The sequence below is a fragment of the Anopheles coluzzii genome, chromosome 2, assembly GCF_943734685.1.
Source record: "Anopheles coluzzii chromosome 2, AcolN3, whole genome shotgun sequence".
Classification (NCBI taxonomy): domain Eukaryota; kingdom Metazoa; phylum Arthropoda; class Insecta; order Diptera; family Culicidae; genus Anopheles; species Anopheles coluzzii.
The window spans coordinates 67255326-67272808 of record NC_064670.1 but is presented as its reverse complement, the minus strand read 5'-3'; the positions used below and the strand labels follow the sequence as shown (position 1 = coordinate 67272808).

At 41.4% G+C, this 17483-nt stretch overlaps 1 long non-coding RNA gene across 2 annotated transcripts; it reads right to left on the bottom strand.

Annotated features, from left to right (window-relative positions):
- Positions 1 to 15893: 15893 nt before the first annotated feature.
- Positions 15894 to 16867, bottom strand: LOC125906678 (uncharacterized). 2 transcript variants are annotated; one of them, XR_007452032.1, is made up of 3 exons: positions 16590 to 16867; positions 16407 to 16502; positions 15894 to 16352 (listed from the first exon to the last, which is right to left on the bottom strand). It is a non-coding gene; the product is annotated as an uncharacterized LOC125906678 (long non-coding RNA). The 2 variants fall into 2 exon arrangements; XR_007452031.1 differs by lacking the exon at positions 16590 to 16867 and having other exon boundaries at positions 16407 to 16583.
- Positions 16868 to 17483: the final 616 nt, after the last annotated feature.

The window sequence follows — 17483 nt, the reverse complement described above, 5'->3', positions numbered from 1 at the left end:
AGTGACTTTAAGTGGTAGTGGAAGTGTTACTTTACGTAAGGTTTGGTTTAGTATGGGATTAAGGGAATTTAACACGTTCTTGTTAGCATTTTTGCTGAGAGATATCCCGTACTCTAAAGTGCCTCTCACTAGAGATTGGTGAAGTTGTATGGTTTTGCCAGGGTTTATATTGTTTTTATTGTTGCAGACTATTTGAATGAAATTTATTTTCTTCTTCGCTTTCGTTATTTGATTTTTTATGTGGGAGTGGAATTTCAATTTGTCATCTATTTCTATTCCCAGAAAGCGGTGTGATTTGACCCTCAAGATCGGGACTCCGTTCATTTTCATTTTAATATAATTATTATCTTTCGTGAACGTCATTACTTTGGTTTTTTCTATGTTGATATTCAGTTTTAGTGTTGCAAGCATGTTAGCTAGTTGGTTCAGGAACCGTTGTAGTTTGGTTTTTAGTTGTTGTAGGGAAATTCCGTTTTCTATCAGTGCAAAATCGTCTGCATACTGTATTAGCTTGATTTTATTTGCATTTAAAGCATGGCAGTCGCTGGTGTATAGGTTGAATAATTAAGTAGATAACACATCACCTTGTGGAAGACCGTTGGATATCCTTCTTCTAATTGTTTGGCCATCTGAATCTATTTCAACCCATCGGTTGGTCAAGAAGTTTTTTACCCATCTGATATCTTCGGGAGATATCATATTTCTTGTCATAGTTTCAGCTAAAATAGTTACATCTACACTGTTATACGCATTTTTTACATCAATAAAAATGACGGCAGTGTGTTTGTTATTCCGGTTATTTTTTTTAAGTTATTAGTCAGAAAATCGACTGCTGATGTTGTTGCTCGATTTTTCCGGAAGCCAAATGATGTTGAAGGTAGAAGTTGGTATTTTTCTATTATGAGCTGAATATTTTCTAGTATAGCTGTATTTGTGACCTTTGTTATAGTTGGCAACAAGGCAATTGGTCTAAAATTTGCCACATTGTTAGCATCTTTTCCTGGCTTATTGATAGCAACAATTTTGATTCTTCTTAGCTTTTTATCTATTTTTCCGTTTTGTACATTGTGTTAATGTCTTTTATTATTGCATGTGTGTTAGCTCTGTTCTGATGTGGGCGCAGGGCCAGTCACCCAGTCCCATGGAACAACTGACTACAGAAAGCATCAGAAGGATACGAAACGGACCTAACGATACCGACCCAACGCAATGCCCCCGGACAACGATTAAAATGGGCTCATGGAACGTACGCACTCTTAGCAAAACCGGAGCCTTGAAACAACTTGATGACGCCCTAGCCACACTGAGCATGGACCTCGTAGCTCTACAAGAGATTCGGTGGCTAGGGAACGGTGTGCACAACAGGCGTGGTAAGCAATGCTACGATATTTACTACAGCTGCCACGACCGCCACCACGTGCTCGGAACGGGTTTCGCCGTAGGTCCCCGGCTGAAATCCGTAATCATAGATTTCAAGGCTATAAACGATAGGCTATGCACCCTGCGCATGCGAGGCAAATTTTTTAATATAAGCCTCATAAACGTTCACGCCCCTACCGAAGATAAAGAGGAAGAGGAGAAGGACCTTTTTTACGGCCGCCTCGCTAGAACTATAGATGCGTGCCCCAGGCATGACCTTAAAATCATCCTGGGGGACTTCAACGCAAAAGTCGGTAGGGAGCCAATGTACCGCCAATACACTGGCTGTCACAGTCTGCATGAGCACAGTAACGATAATGGTAGTAGATTGGTCCAGTTCGCCGCAGCGAACAATCTGGTTGTAGGAAGTACCAAATTTGCGCGGAGGGACATCCACAAAATGACGTGGGCGCACCCGGATGGCGAATCCTTCAACCAGATCGACCACGTGTTAATAAGCCGCCGACGACAGTCGAGCCTGTTAAACGTCAGAACTAATCGAGGAGCCAATATCGATTCCGATCACTACTTGGTTGGCTTAGTGATACGTTGTAGAATCGCCCGCCCCCGCGCCAATGGGGGCGGAGAAAACACGCAGCCTCGGCTCAACACGGACTCTCTAAGGGACATTACTGTCCAACAGGAATTCAAAGCCGCTTTAGACGAGTCTCTACTACCAGAAAACAGATATGAAACTACGAGCGAGAGGTGGAACGCTCTAAAAACAAAAATAATAAACTGTGCAAGAAATATACTCCCACCACGTCGTGGCAACACCAAATCTGGCTGGTTCGACGATGAATGCAGACAAGTGACCGAACGTAAGAATACTGCATACCGAGCAATGCAGCAACGGCATAGAACGCGGGCATGCGCAGAGGAATATTCACGGCTCAGACGCGAAGAGAAACGAGTTCACCGCTCCAAGAAGCATGCTTTGGAAGAGCAAAACATGCGGGAACTCGAGCAAACCAGAGAGGCGTACGGACCGATACGAAAGTTTTACCAAGCGATAGCAGGTCACCGAAACAACGTGGTACCTAAGGTAACCTGCTGTCGCAACAAGGATGGAGATCTGGTTAGTAACCAGCCAGAGGTCCTCTCGCGGTGGGCTCAGTACTTTGATGAATTACTCAACGACCAGTTAAACGAACAGCTAGAAGCACCACTAGCAGATAGTGTCATGCTACTGCCACCTAGCATAGAAGAAACACGAAAGGCTATCCGTCGGCTGAAAAATAACAAGGCACCCGGAACCGACGGAATTGCAGCTGAACTGGTCAAGAATGGAGGTGCACGACTAGAAAACGAAATTCATCAAATTGTTACTGAGGTGTGAGATAGCGAATCGATGCCTTGTGATTGGAATCTCGGCATCATCTACCCCGTATACAAGAAGGGAGACAGGTTGGACTGCAACAACTACAGGGGTATTACGGTGTTGAATACCGCCTATAAAATATTCTCCCTGATCCTCCAGGATCGCCTTGTCCCGCACGTCGAAGAGATAGTAGGAAACTATCAAAGAGGATTCCGAACCGGAAAATCAACCACTGATCAGATCTTCACCATGCGGCAGATCTTGGAGAAGATGGCTGAATACAAAAACGACACATACCATCTCTTCATAGACTTCAAAGCCGCATACGATAGCATAGCCAGGGTAAAACTGTACGACGCTATGAGCTCATTTGGAATCCCGGCCAAACTGATAAGGCTAGTTAGAATGACTATGACCAACGTCACATGCCAGGTGAGGGTGGATGGAAAACTCTCAGGACCTTTTGCTACCACCAAAGGTCTGCGCCAGGGGGACGGGCTTGCTTGTCTCCTATTCAACCTGGCACTAGAGAGGGCCATCCGCGACTCGAGGGTGGAGACTACGGGAACCATCTTCTATAAGTCAACCCAGATCCTGGCATACGCTGATGATATAGAAATCATTGGTCTGCGGCTCTCCTATGTAGCAGAAGCCTACCAAGGGATTGAGCAGGTGGCAGAGAACCTCGGATTGCAGATAAACGAGGCAAAGACCAAACTGATGGTGGCAACATCAGCGGACCTACCAATAAATAATCCGAATCTACGTAGGCGTGACGTACAGATAGGTGAACGCACTTTTGAAGTCGTCCCACAATTCACCTATCTTGGGTCAAAGGTCAGCAACGACAACAGTATGGAAGTTGAGTTGCGCGCAAGGATGCTGGCTGCCAACCGGTCATTCTACAGCCTGAAAAAGCAGTTCACCTCAAAGAACCTGTCGCGACGGACGAAGCTGGGACTATATAGTACCTATATAGTACCAGTACTCACATACGCCTCTGAGACATGGACACTGTCCAAATCTGACGAAACCCTCTTAGCCGCGTTCGAGAGGAAGATGCTCAGAAGGATAATTGGCCCCGTATGTGTGGAAGGACAATGGAGGAGCCGCTATAATGACGAGCTATACGAGATGTACGGCGACCTCACTGTCGTACAGCGTATAAAGCTCGCCAGGCTCCGGTGGGCTGGCCATGTTATACGCATGGAAACGGACGACCCAGCCCGTAAAGTCTTTTTAGGCCGTCCACAAGGACAGAGGAGGCGTGGTAGGCCCAAATTGAGGTGGCAAGATGGCGTGGAGGCGTCCGCCATTAAGGCCGGGATAACAGACTGGCAGACGAAGGCGCGAGACCGTGAGCGGTTTCGGACACTCCTGAGGCAGGCCAAGACCGCAAAGCGGTTGTAGTGCCGGATAAGTAAGTAAGTAAGTTAGCTCTGTTCAGTAGCTTTAGTATGTTGTAACTTATTTTGTCTACACCAGGGGAAGAGTTTCGTTTAGATCTTATGATTCTATCCCATTTCTGCTCATCTAAGATATTTACATCACTTATGAATCTTGGAGAAGGGGTTCTTATTTTATTATCATTGCTATTGAAGTTTATTTTTAAAAATTCTTTGGCTTTTTCGGTGTCTTTGGCAATTATGTTTGATTTTGGTGGCTTTCCCTGAATGGTCCCCATTAGCCTCCAGAGTTTTTCAGATGATGTTTGAGAGTCCACCTCTTTTATCTTTTTTTCGATGCTGCTTGCTTTACCTCTTTTCATTAGGAACCGAAATTTTGCCAGCTTTCTCTTATATTCTATGTGGTTATCTATAGTTTGATTGTTATTGTAAAGTTTCCTAGCTTCATTTTTATTGTTCCATGCCTCCCGAACGTCGTCTGTCCACCATGATTTGGGGATGAACGTGGATTTGGACATGTTGTTCTTGATAATTTTGTTGATGTCAGTAGTTATAGTGTCGATGCTGGTGTTTTGTTTACATGGTAAAACTCTTACTAGACTATCTATTTTTTTGTTATTATAAATTACTATTTGGTTGGGGAAGATGGAGTCTCATCTAGCGAGGATATTATTACCCGATGACCACTGTTACCTACATGCATGTCGGTAACCTTTCTCTGTGTAACCGTTGAAAGCTGTCTCGATGTTATTGTGAGATCAATGGCCGAATTTCGTTTATTGGGGTCCGGGTTAATGAAGGTGTATTCCTTATTATGTATAATTTTCAGGTTAGATTTTATGATTGTGTCTAGAAGTGACTTTCCTTTGCCATTTGAGTAATGATTTCCCCATTCTGTGCTGTGTGCGTTAAAGTCGCCTACTATAATTGTTCGGTTGCTTTTTTTTAGTGTAGAAAAAATTCTATTACATAGCGAATTGAACTGCTGAGCAGGTGTATTCGGTTTCACGTATATCGAAGCGATGACTAAACCCGAACGTTTGATTTTTATTGCCGCAACTTGTATGTATGGGTTAGGAGCGATGATATCAATTTGTTCGTAGTTGAGTGTGTTGCGAATAAGCACTAGGCTTCCAAAACCCGTCCTCTCTGTTTTGAGCAATGGCGTGAAATTGAGGTATCTTTATTGAGTTGAATGTGTTGGTGTTCAACCACGTTTCTTGTAGGTATACTACATCTATTTTTTCTTTGAGGAGTAATTCTCTTATCTCGTCTTTATTATTCTTCCATCCTTGTATATTGGCTTGTAATATATTGAAAGCCTTTCATTATATTGGTAGATGTAGAGGATTTGAATTTTTTATTTTTTTTTGTATATGAATCTTTTCTAGTTGAAAATTTCGAATTTTTCGTTGTATGAATTTGGTTCGTGCATGTCTGTGTCTGTTATTTTGGAGTCGGTTGTTTTTGTGCATTTATTGATTGTAGAAGTATTGTTAATCTCTTGAACGTAAATGGAGTCCTTTGACCCGATAGAGGTATCGGATAGGGCATCCAGATCGTAAATGATTTCTGTGTCTTTAGTGGTATTTGTATTTATATTGTTCTGTGGAGTGGTGAGGCTGTTATTGATGTGTACTTTTTCTGTTGGTAGGTTATTTATTTCTGTGTTTGTGTTTTGGTTGTTTTCTGTAGTTTTGGTATCGCTGTTTCTGCTAGTGGATGGTTTTGGTGATGGAGCATTTGTCTTTGTTTTGGTCTTCTGTGCGTATGAGTGTTCGGTTGTGTATATTTTTGGGATGGTAGGGCATTGACGTCTCCGTATGCGTTTGGCTTCTCCATACGTAATTCTGTTCTCTGTCTTTATTTTATTTATTTCAACTTCGTCCAAGAAAACAGGACAGTTTTTGTCCAGCGTGTTGTGGGCCTCCCCGCATGACACGCATTTTGTTTCCTTGCAAGAAGTTTCATGTACCGGTAAGCTGCAATTAGCACATGTTTTCTCGTTCTTGCACCATTTTTTGTGTGTCCTAGTCTCATACAAGTAATGCACCTCATTGGCCGAGGGATGTATAGTTCAACCTTTACAGGGTACAGTCCAAAGTCCACCATGCGAGGTATTTTGCCTGAGTTGAATGTGATGATTGCCGTTCGTGTGTTTTTCAATTCGTTATCTATTTTTCATTTGAGGATATTGACCTCTACGACACGTTGCTCGCTCAATCCCTCCATTATTTCATCCTCCGTCATGAATTCTGTGTCGGGGCATCGGATTACTCCTTTGCTTGTATTGAGGGTTGGATGTTCTTTTGTTATCACATTCACCTCGCCTCGACCGTCCGTTAGTTTATTTAGTTCTTTTAGTTTGTTTGCCTGTTTCTTGTTGGCTACTTTAATTAGTAACTTGCCCTCTCTCAGCCGAGATACTTTAAGGGCTTTAGTGCCAATTGCATTTTCTATTTTTTTTATACCAAAAATGGGTTCACTTTGTTCAAATCTCTGTTTGAATTAATTGCTTCCATTACTAAAAAGACCTCTTCTTCCGTACACTCGTACCCAATAGCTAGTCTTTTAATATTTTTTCCCATTTTTCTTTTGGGCTCAATTTGCCCCTCCAACAGCTCGTAATAATTCCCGAGGGGAATGCCCCCTCCCGGGTCCTGGACCCCCATGTCTCATACCTTGTGACCACCTCTTGTGGTTTTTTTCGCTTTTCCCTTGTGTGATATTTTTTTTTTAAACAGCTCCGAACCTGAGGTGAACAACACTTTTTTTTGGCTTTCGCACACTTGTTTCAACCGTCACTTTAATTTGAACCCGTCTATACTCTTCAGCTGCCAACTGTCGAATGAATGAATTAAAATATCAGGTGGTGGACTTTAGTTCATTTTGACAATTCGTCACTTGACGTAAGGTCCCCAGGATTCAAACTTTGTTTACATTTATTATATTTGTTCATATAATTTATCTACCCCATTTTTTCGATTAAACATTGTTTAAAAATATATTTTGGACTTTGCGAGTTCTTATTCAATATTAAAACATAGATTATAGTGTGTTACTTTGTGTTATTCCGTGAATTTATACTATAATTCATTGGATTTTCGACATTTTTGATAATAAAAACTAAGAAATAATTATTTTTTTCAATTTTCATAATAATTCCTCATTATCTACGAGCCGCATGGACAATTTACGTGAGATTAGAACTCTTACTCAAATGGTTAAATTTTGTGCATAAACAAATCATCAGATCTTTTGTTAATATATCTCATTTTTTCGATAAAATCAATAAACACACAAAAATACACGTAATATTAAAGAAATCTGTTCTATTAGCTAAACTTTGTGTGCGGAAATCAATGGTTAACGGTTTTAAAATGACGTAAAGTCCCTCAACTATGGTGACCCTCCAAGGCCCTAATCCACCACCTGATATTTTTAATCCACGTTGGGTGTGGCCACGAGAAAATCTCTTTTTTGCAGTTGACAAGCAATTTTGACCAAGTTGAAAAATTTTTCAACATTTTTTCAGCTCCGTGGCTACGCGCTATGTGAATTTACCGACTTGACTTTTAATTACTTTTAAATGTTTGATTTTAAGGCCCGTGTCTGTGCTCCATCGGATGCGATTTTATCGGAAGGCCTGTCAAAATTTTATATGGAATTTGACAGATAACGTCGGACGTGCGATTTCGTCGTACGACGGAATCAAAAAATTTTGATTTCGTCGGACGCCGCATCCGATTTTATCGGTCAAACTAAATGTGTGGTGTTTTGTAGGAACAATCTCAACTTAATTTTTCATAATCGTTATATTATTAAAATCATCCAAATAATCGCAATATTATACGAAAAAGCGTTTGGCAGCACGTGCGATAAAATCGCATGCGATGGAGCACAGACACGGGCCTAAATAACTAAATAATACCTGCAACAGTAGGGTTACCAAGTAATAATCTTTATTAGCTTTCTAGACTCCATGACGGCTTTATGTGTTTGCAGAAAGTGAAGTAATAGAAAATGTTATTTTTTAAAGTATTGAAACATCCTTTAGCGCGCGGGATGGTTACATATTCCGTCTTATGGCCCACAGCCAATTTAGTGCAGCAAAGTTTGGATGGACGAAGCTATGGTAAGCCAGCACAAATGACATGGATCCGTAGGAATTAACCTGTGATTTTTACAGATGCTTTAGACTTTGTTCAGAGTTTGAGGTATGGATTATACGGTACATTTTACGTTGCCCCGACGATCTATGGATGGGTAAAGATAACCAGCATCATGTGGCCAAAAATTAATTTACGTACTGCCATGATCAAAGCTATTATCGAGCAAGCTACATATGGGCCATTTGCTGGCATTAGTTTTTTATATATTATGTCATTGACCGAAGGAAAGACAGCTGTAGAAGCAGTAAAAGAAGTAAAATTGAAATTCCCCACTACATATACAGTAGGTCTTGCATTTTGGCCTTTTATTCAAACAATCAATTTTGCTTGTATACCCGAACGGAATCGTGTGCTATTTGTTGCAACCTGCAGTTTCGTATGGACAGTTTTTCTAGCTTCTATCAAAAATAACTGTATTTCGAATCAAAACTAACATCTGACGAAATAAACAAAACTGCAACGTAGCAAACAGAAAACTTGTGAAATATTAATTAAATGTTATAGATAGGCTGATCATACGTACCGTATTCCGGGACAGTCCCAATTTCAAAATGGAAATTTAATGTCCAGTCGTAAAAAAAAACCCGGGTCCGTGGCAACACTTCTGTTACTTTAGTAACAATAAATTTATTTCCGATAATTTTCAACAACGGCGATTCGATCTTAATGCGCACGCTTAAAAATTTGTCCGGTCTCTCTCGTGTTTGCTTTCTAACTCCTTGCTGCTAATTGCGCCAAACTCGACCTTCCTTGACCCTTTCGCTAAGGTTTGCGACCTTAGCATGAAGCGCTAGTCATCTCGCTCTTATCACTGCCTAATCTCCTGATCGTACGCTAGCGCCAATCTGCGCTTGGTGGTGGAATCGCTCCGGTTAATCCGTTCGCTTCAACTCGCTGACAGGTGTTTGTTTACATCATACCGCGTGCCAAAACGTGTCAACAACTTCCGTTCCGTAGAACAGTACTCGCCACCCTACTAGCAAAGAGAATGAAAAAGTGTGCGACTTTCTGGCGAGGAGCATGTTGAAGCAGGGAGAGACGATTGGAATTACGCGGAATTACGCGGAGGCGCGAGCGTGTTTTGGTTTCTACACAGTTTTCGCACGCAGTACGGGTAAGAAGAACATAGGGGCAGGGGTACAAATAAACGCATCACAACACCAATGTTTGGGTGAGACGGTGATGGTGTGAAACGCTTCTTGCTTCAAGCTCTTGCGGTTACAGCGTTGAAGGCAACAACAACAACAGAGAATAACGCATCGCGTAGAAACTAACACACCGTTCGTGGGTATGTCAGGGGGGGGAAACAACGGGAAAAGCTTAATTCTCTCTCAGCGATGCCGCTTGGGCTTGTTGGTTCTTGCTCTCTAGATATATTGAGCGGGAGAAAAGTTTTCGATCGCTTTGCTCAGCGGGCTGAAAGTGAACGCACACACCCACACATATTTCATTGTGTGAGTGCGAAAACTGTGTAGAAACCAAAACTGTTGAAAGTAGGCAATTTCCTACCCCTCAAATATAACGCAAAGCGAATTGTCACTTGGGCAGGGAAACATTACACCAACACTGTAAATACATGTAAGCGATTCATTTCCGCCAATGTGTTTCGTACAATAAACACACACTTAAATACGACTGCGCAAGTGTCCTGCTATTTCTCCCTTCCAACAGGTTATGGGCCCAGGGAAAGTTCCAAGAAAGGTTTCTCGGAAAGTTTAAGTCATGTGTGTAGAAGTTAATCTTCTGTTTTCTGGCGTGAATCGATAAAGGTCCAGTATGGCAGATGCCGGAAAGTTTTCGTTTGCCAGGTTGAACAACCAAAACTATCAGGGCTGGAAGTTTCGCATGGAAATGCTTATGATTCGCGAAGAGCTCTGGTACGTGATCGACGAACCAAAGGTTGAACAACCAGTGACGCCACAATGGATTAAGGATGATAAAAGGGCTCGAGCAACTATTGGACTATGTGTTGAGGAAAACCAATTCAGCATAGTGAAAAAGGCAGATTCGGCAAAGGAATTCTGGGAAAAGCTGCGTGAGTACCATGAAAAGACAACCGTTACCTCAAGGGTGTCCCTATTGAAAAAGTTGTGTAACCTGAACCTGGGCGAAAACGGTGATATGGACCGCCATCTTATGCAGGTTGATGAACTCTTCGATCGACTCACAATTGCGGGACAAGCAATGGAAGAATCGCTTAAAATCGCCATGATTCTGCGTAGCTTGCCAGAATCATACGGTGGCTTGGTTACGGCGTTAGAGAGTCGCCCAGATAGTGATTTAACCATGCATTTGGTAAAGTCCAAGCTACTAGACGAGTACGAGCGAAGAAAAGAGCGATCATGTGGTACGGTGAGTGAAGAAAAGGCCATGAAAAGTTCCACCAGACAACCGCCCTCAAACAAAAGAGTTTGCTTCAGCTGTGGTAAGCCGGGCCATCTTAAAAGAAACTGTCGTTCCCGTTCTGATGCACAACAAAGCGACAGAGTGAGAAGGCCGAGGGAATCCAAACAGAATGGCTACCAAGCCGAGTGTAGCAGTATGTGTTTTATGGTGGGAGAAGCACACCGTGATGTGTGGCTCATCGACAGCGGTGCTAGTTGCCACATGACGAACAACATGCGTTTCTTCAAAGAGCTGTACAACACAAAAGGACCGAGCGTAATTTTGGCGGATGGTAATGTTGCGGAAGCAAGCGGTTACGGTCATGGATTACTGCGCTGTGCAAATGGAAATGGCGGCGTGGTGGAAATAACACTGCAAAATGTGTTATACGTTCCGTCGTTAAAAACGGGACTCATTTCAGTGGACAAAATTACCGCCAACGGATTTTCAGCGGTGTTTAAAGCAGATAGTAGCGAGGTTCGCAATGCGGATGGAAAATTGATGACTGTGGGGACGCGTTCCGGTTGTTTATACCAGCTACAATTAGCTGAAGCATCGAGAATGGCTAAGGAAAAGGAACATAACAGCAATTGCTTGCATTCGTGGCATCGGCGACTTGGACATCGAGACCCAAATATGATCCTAAGGATGGTAAACGAGGATTTGGGCACAGGAATGAAGTTCGTCGACTGCGGTATTCACCAATCCTGCGAAACGTGTATGGAGGGTAAGTCAGTACGTAACCCTTTTCCTACAGCAACTGAGAAGAGATCGACGAAGATTTTGGACCTGGTTTACACTGATTTATGCGGTCCAATGCGTACGGCTACACCCCACAGTGGTTTACTTGGGAGCAATTGGCGGACTTTTTGTATTTGTGCTAAAGATTTTAATTTGTGTATGTGTGTGTGTGTGTGTGTGTGTGTGTGTGTGTGTGTTTGTGTGTGTATGTGTGTGTTTTTATAGCATACAAATGTTTGAAAATATTTTCTGCTCGATTCAGCCAAACAATCTATTTGACTTCAGCAACTTTTTTTTTATTTGCTTTACTTTAATTTCATTTACTAGTACGGAATTGTGTTTCATTTCTCCATTACCAAACCACTCCATTACTTAACAATATTTTCCTATTATTCAGTTCCTCTCATATGCGTTTCATTTTCTTGGTTATACTACCAAAAATTTAATCAAGGGAATTATTTTACTCATCATCTTTCTCTGCATCTACTCCTTCGAATTTCTCCAAAATAGGATGGAATGGTTCAACTTTTAAGCTAATAATTTCAAAAGGGGCAGCTAGGGGCAGCTGAAATTTTCAGAATATGGTAACAACACATTGATTCAATAACTTACAAAGTTTCAAGAACAGGAGATTACAGGAAAAAAAATGCGAAGTATCTAAACTTTCAGTGATGTAAAATGCTTGGGCTTATTTGACTTTTTTATAAAAAATCTCAATTGTTTGATAATAAAACAAAACTTTGAATAACACTACGTGAAAGAGGAGAAAAAAACCTTTAAGAAAAGTCGTGCTTTCGACCATGGGTGATTGCTTTGATATAATTAAAATTTAAGTAAAAACATTCTCTAATATTTCATATGAAATACATTTTTTACACATTTTTTTAGTTCAAATCGTCATATCTTAAAAACTAATCGACGAAAAAAAGTGAATTTTTGGATTAATACTAAGCAACTATCCTACTTTTAGTAGTACTGCTTAATTTTTAAATAATACAATTTTTTTATTTGTGCCTAATGTCCGCCCTTAGACTATCGTGCACCCGGGGGAAAGAGATACAGTAGAACGTCGATTATCCGGGGGCGGATTAACCGGCGGGCGGCTTAACCGTGCGCATGAATGTGACAGCTGTTTAAACGTACAGCGAACATTTGCAGCGATAGTCAAGTGGGCAACCAGATTTTTGTGTAGCTCTGAGGTGTCTAAAGGTATTTTCGAAATTCATTTTTGTTCATGAACAGTTGTTAAACCTGTAGTTCTTGATTAAAATAATATTTTATTAACGATTAATCGATTTATTCAAGTTGGATTAATCATAAAACTAATCAAAAAATAGTAATATAATAATTTTTATATGAAAATGACATTTCTTGGACCATTACCCGTGCAAATCGATTAACCGGCAACCGTCCGGTCCCGAGCTGCCCGGATAATCGACGTTCTACTGTACCTGATGACGATGATAGACGACTTCAGCCGGTATACCATCGTGTATTTGTTAGAGAGGAAATCCGAAGCAGCTGAAAAGATAAAGGAGTATGTTCGTTACGTGGAGAATCTCTTTGCACGCAAGCCTCGAGCAATAAGATCTGATGGTGGTGGTGAGTACGTTAATGAAAACCTACGTATTTTCTTTGTAGAAGAAGGCATTAAGGCACAATACACGACAGCCTACTCACCACAACAAAATGGCGTAGCAGAGAGGAAAAATCGATCTATAGAGGAGATGAAAACAACGATGCTCCTGGATGCCGGATTGGATAAGCGATACTGGGGCGAGGCAGCTCTAACGGCTTTATACCTGCAAAACAGATTACCATCACGATCTGTAAGTACTACTCCCTATGAGCTGTGGTTTGGTCGGAAGCCGGAAATAGGTCACCTTAAAGTGTATGGTTGTCCAGCATACGTACATATTCCTAACGTCAACAGAGGAAAGTTTGACAGTAAGGCTCGAAAACTAATTTTCATAGGGTACTGGCCAGATCATACAGGTTACCGTTTCGTTAACACTGAGACCAACAAGATCACGATTAGCCGGGACGTAACATTTTTGGAAGATGGTATGATGTCTACCCATTGTAATAGTCCCGTAAAGAAGCAGAGTAAAATAACAGAACCATCGCAAGAACAGGAATGGAATGATAATTCCAATGAAAACGATATAGAATATTTCTTATCGAGTCCATCAAAGCGTAACACTATGGAAGATAGTCCACTCGTATTTGCTGATGACGAAAGCGAAAATGTCGAGTTTTTCGATGTCGATAATAACGAGGATCCGCTCGCATTTTCACATGAAGACAGAGATGATCAGATGCAGGAAGATACAGATACAGTTAAACGGGCTGTTAGAGTGAATCGTGGTAAACCTCCTAGTAGATTGGGCGACTACGTAGTGGGGGTTGTGACCGAAAGGACAGGAGAGCCTTCTAGCTACAAGGAAGCGATTTCGAGCGTAGATCGAACGTCTTGGAAGCAAGCGATGGAGAGTGAGATGCAGTCTCACATGCAAAACCAGAGTTGGGAATTGGTTCAACTTCCCAAGGGAAAACGTGCATTTGGTAGCAAGTGGGTCTTCAAACAAAAGCGGAACGAGTCAGACGAGATCGTTAGATATAAAGCACGGATCGTAGCTCAAGGCTATAATCAACGATACGGTGAAGACTACGACGAGGTTTATGCTCCGGTCACAAAATACAGTACTCTTCGAACACTGTTGGCCCTGGCGGGAAAGAAGAATTTGTTTCTTCAACATTTCGACGTACGTACTGCCTATCTCTACGGTGATATCGATGAGGAGATCTACATGCGTCAGCCGCAAGGGTACGAGGTTCGAGGAAAGGAGGAGTTGGTGTGTTGTCTGCGGAAGAGCATTTACGGACTGAAACAATCGGCTCGGTGTTGGAACGAGAAGCTGTCGAAAGTGCTTGGAAAGCTGGGGTTCATAGCGAGTTCGGCCGATCCATGCTTGTATACGGCGAACAGGAGTGGTGAGACGGTGTATCTCATCGTCTACGTCGATGACATTCTCGTGGGTTGTAAGAGCGAGAAAATCATAGCTGGCGTTTATGAACATTTACGAAGGCATTTCGAGATAGCTAATCTTGGTCATGTAAAATTCTTTTTAGGATTGGAAATTCGAAAAGAAGATGGTGTATACAGCATCGGGCTAAACAACTACATTAACAAGCTAGTTAACACCGTGGGGCTTGTTGAGGCGAAGACATCAAAGACACCAATGGACCAGGGTTTCCTGAAGGACACAGCTGACACCAAGCTGTTGGAAGACAACACCAAGTATCGATCCGTTGTTGGAGCAATACTCTACATAGCTGTTTGTGCGCGACCCGACATAATGGCAACGGCCACTGTACTAGGTAGAAAGGTTAGTGCCCCAACGGAAAAAGACTGGACGGCAGCCAAGCGTGCGGTAAGGTATTTTAAGGATACCAAAGATTGGAAGCTGAAGATGGGTGGAGAGCATGGTGTAACCGACTGCGGTGACTTAATCGCGTTTTCCGATGCGGATTGGGCAGGCGACTCTTCATCACGGAAATCAACAACCGGTTACGTGGTGTACTTCTCAGGAGGAGCAGTGTCCTGGGCTAGCCGTAAGCAGAGCAACGTTACGTTATCTACGATGGAGGCTGAGTACGTCGCTTTGGCCGAGACCTGCCAGGAGGTACTGTGGTTGCGTAGACTCCTTAGTGATTTGGGGGAAGTTCAGCATAGCGCAACAATAGTGAATGGAGACAATCAAGCTTGTCTTTCATTTGCTCTATCGGAGAAATCCAGCAAGCGCTCCAAACATATAGAGACAAAACGTCATTTCATACGGGATCTATGCCAGCGAGGCGATATTAAGTTGAGGTACTGCCCTACTGATAGCATGAATGCGGATATACTAACTAAGTCATTAGGAACGGTAGAGCACAATATGTTCGCGATTCGTTTGGGATTGATGAGAGGTAATTTGAGGGCTATTAATTGAGGAGGAGTGTTGAAAGTAGGCAATTTCCTACCCCTCAAATATAACGCAAAGCGAATTGTCACTTGGGCAGGGAAACATTTCACCAACACTGTAAATACATGTAAGCGATTCATTTCCGCCAATGTGTTTCGTACAATAAACACACACTTAAATACGACTGCGCAAGTGTCCTGCTATTTCTCCCTTCCAACAAAAACATGCTCGCGCCTCCGCGTAATTCCGCGTAATTCGTCTCTCCCTGCTTCAACATGCACCTCGCCAGAAAGTCGCACACTTTTTCATTCTCTTTGCTAGTAGGGTGGCGACTACTGTTCTACGGAACGGAAGTGTTGCCACGGACCCGGGTTTTTTTTTTTACGACTGGACATTAAATTTCCATTTTGAAATTGGGACTGTCCCGGAATACGGTACGTATGATCAGCCTAACTATAACATTTAATTAATATTTCACAAGTTTTCTGTTTGCTACGTTGCAGTTTTGTTTATTTCGTCAGATGTTAGTTTTGATTCGAAATACAGTTATTTTTGATAGAAGCTAGAAAAACTGTCCATACGAAACTGCAGGTTGCAACAAATAGCACACGATTCCGTTCGGGTATACAAGCAAAATTGATTGTTTGAATAAAAGGCCAAAATGCAAGACCTACTGTATATGTAGTGGGGAATTTCAATTTTACTTCTTTTACTGCTTCTACAGCTGTCTTTCCTTCGGTCAATGACATAATATATAAAAAACTAATGCCAGCAAATGGCCCATATGTAGCTTGCTCGATAATAGCTTTGATCATGGCAGTACGTAAATTAATTTTTGGCCACATGATGCTGGTTATCTTTACCCATCCATAGATCGTCGGGGCAACGTAAAATGTACCGTATAATCCATACCTCAAACTCTGAACAAAGTCTAAAGCATCTGTAAAAATCACAGGTTAATTCCTACGGATCCATGTCATTTGTGCTGGCTTACCATAGCTTCGTCCATCCAAACTTTGCTGCACTAAATTGGCTGTGGGCCATAAGACGGAATATGTAACCATCCCGCGCGCTAAAGGATGTTTCAATACTTTAAAAAATAACATTTTCTATTACTTCACTTTCTGCAAACACATAAAGCCGTCATGGAGTCTAGAAAGCTAATAAAGATTATTACTTGGTAACCCTACTGTTGCAGGTATTATTTAGTTATTTAGGCCCGTGTCTGTGCTCCATCGCATGCGATTTTATCGCACGTGCTGTCAAACGCTTTTTCGTATAATATTGCGATTATTTGGATGATTTTAATAATATAACGATTATGAAAAATTAAGTTGAGATAGTTCCTACAAAACACCACACATTTAGTTTGACAGATAAAATCGGATGCGGCGTCCGACGAAATCAAAAATTTTTGATTCTGTCGTACGCAAGGTGGATTTAAAAATATCTTCTTCTTCTTCTTCTTCTTCTTCTTCTTCGGTGAGTGAGGATGTATTCCCCTACATTTGACGTTTCAGGATTTAAAAATATCAGGTGGTGGACTCTAGTGCATTTTGACAATTCGTCACTTGACGTAAGGTCCCCAGGATTCAAACTTTGTTTACATTTATTATATTTGTTCATATAATTTATCTACCCCATTTTTTCGATTAAACATTGTTTAAAAATATATTTTGGACTTTGCGAGTTCTTAATAAACATTAGAACATGGATTAAAGTGTGTTATTTTGTTTTATTCCGTGAATTTATTCCATAATTCATTGTGTTTTCTACATTTTTTGAGATAAAAATTAAGAAAACCATTATTTTTTCAATTTTCACATTGATTCCTTATTATCGACGAGCCGCATGGACAATTTACGCGAGATTAGAACTCTTACTCACATGATTTTAAATTTCGTACATAAACAAATCATCAAATCTTTTGTTAATATATCTAATTTTTTCAATAAAACCAATAGACACACAAAAATGCACATAATAACAAAGAAATATGTTCTATTTGCTAAGCTTTGTGTGCGGAAACCAATGGTTAACGGTTCTAAAATGACGTAAAGTCCCTCAACTA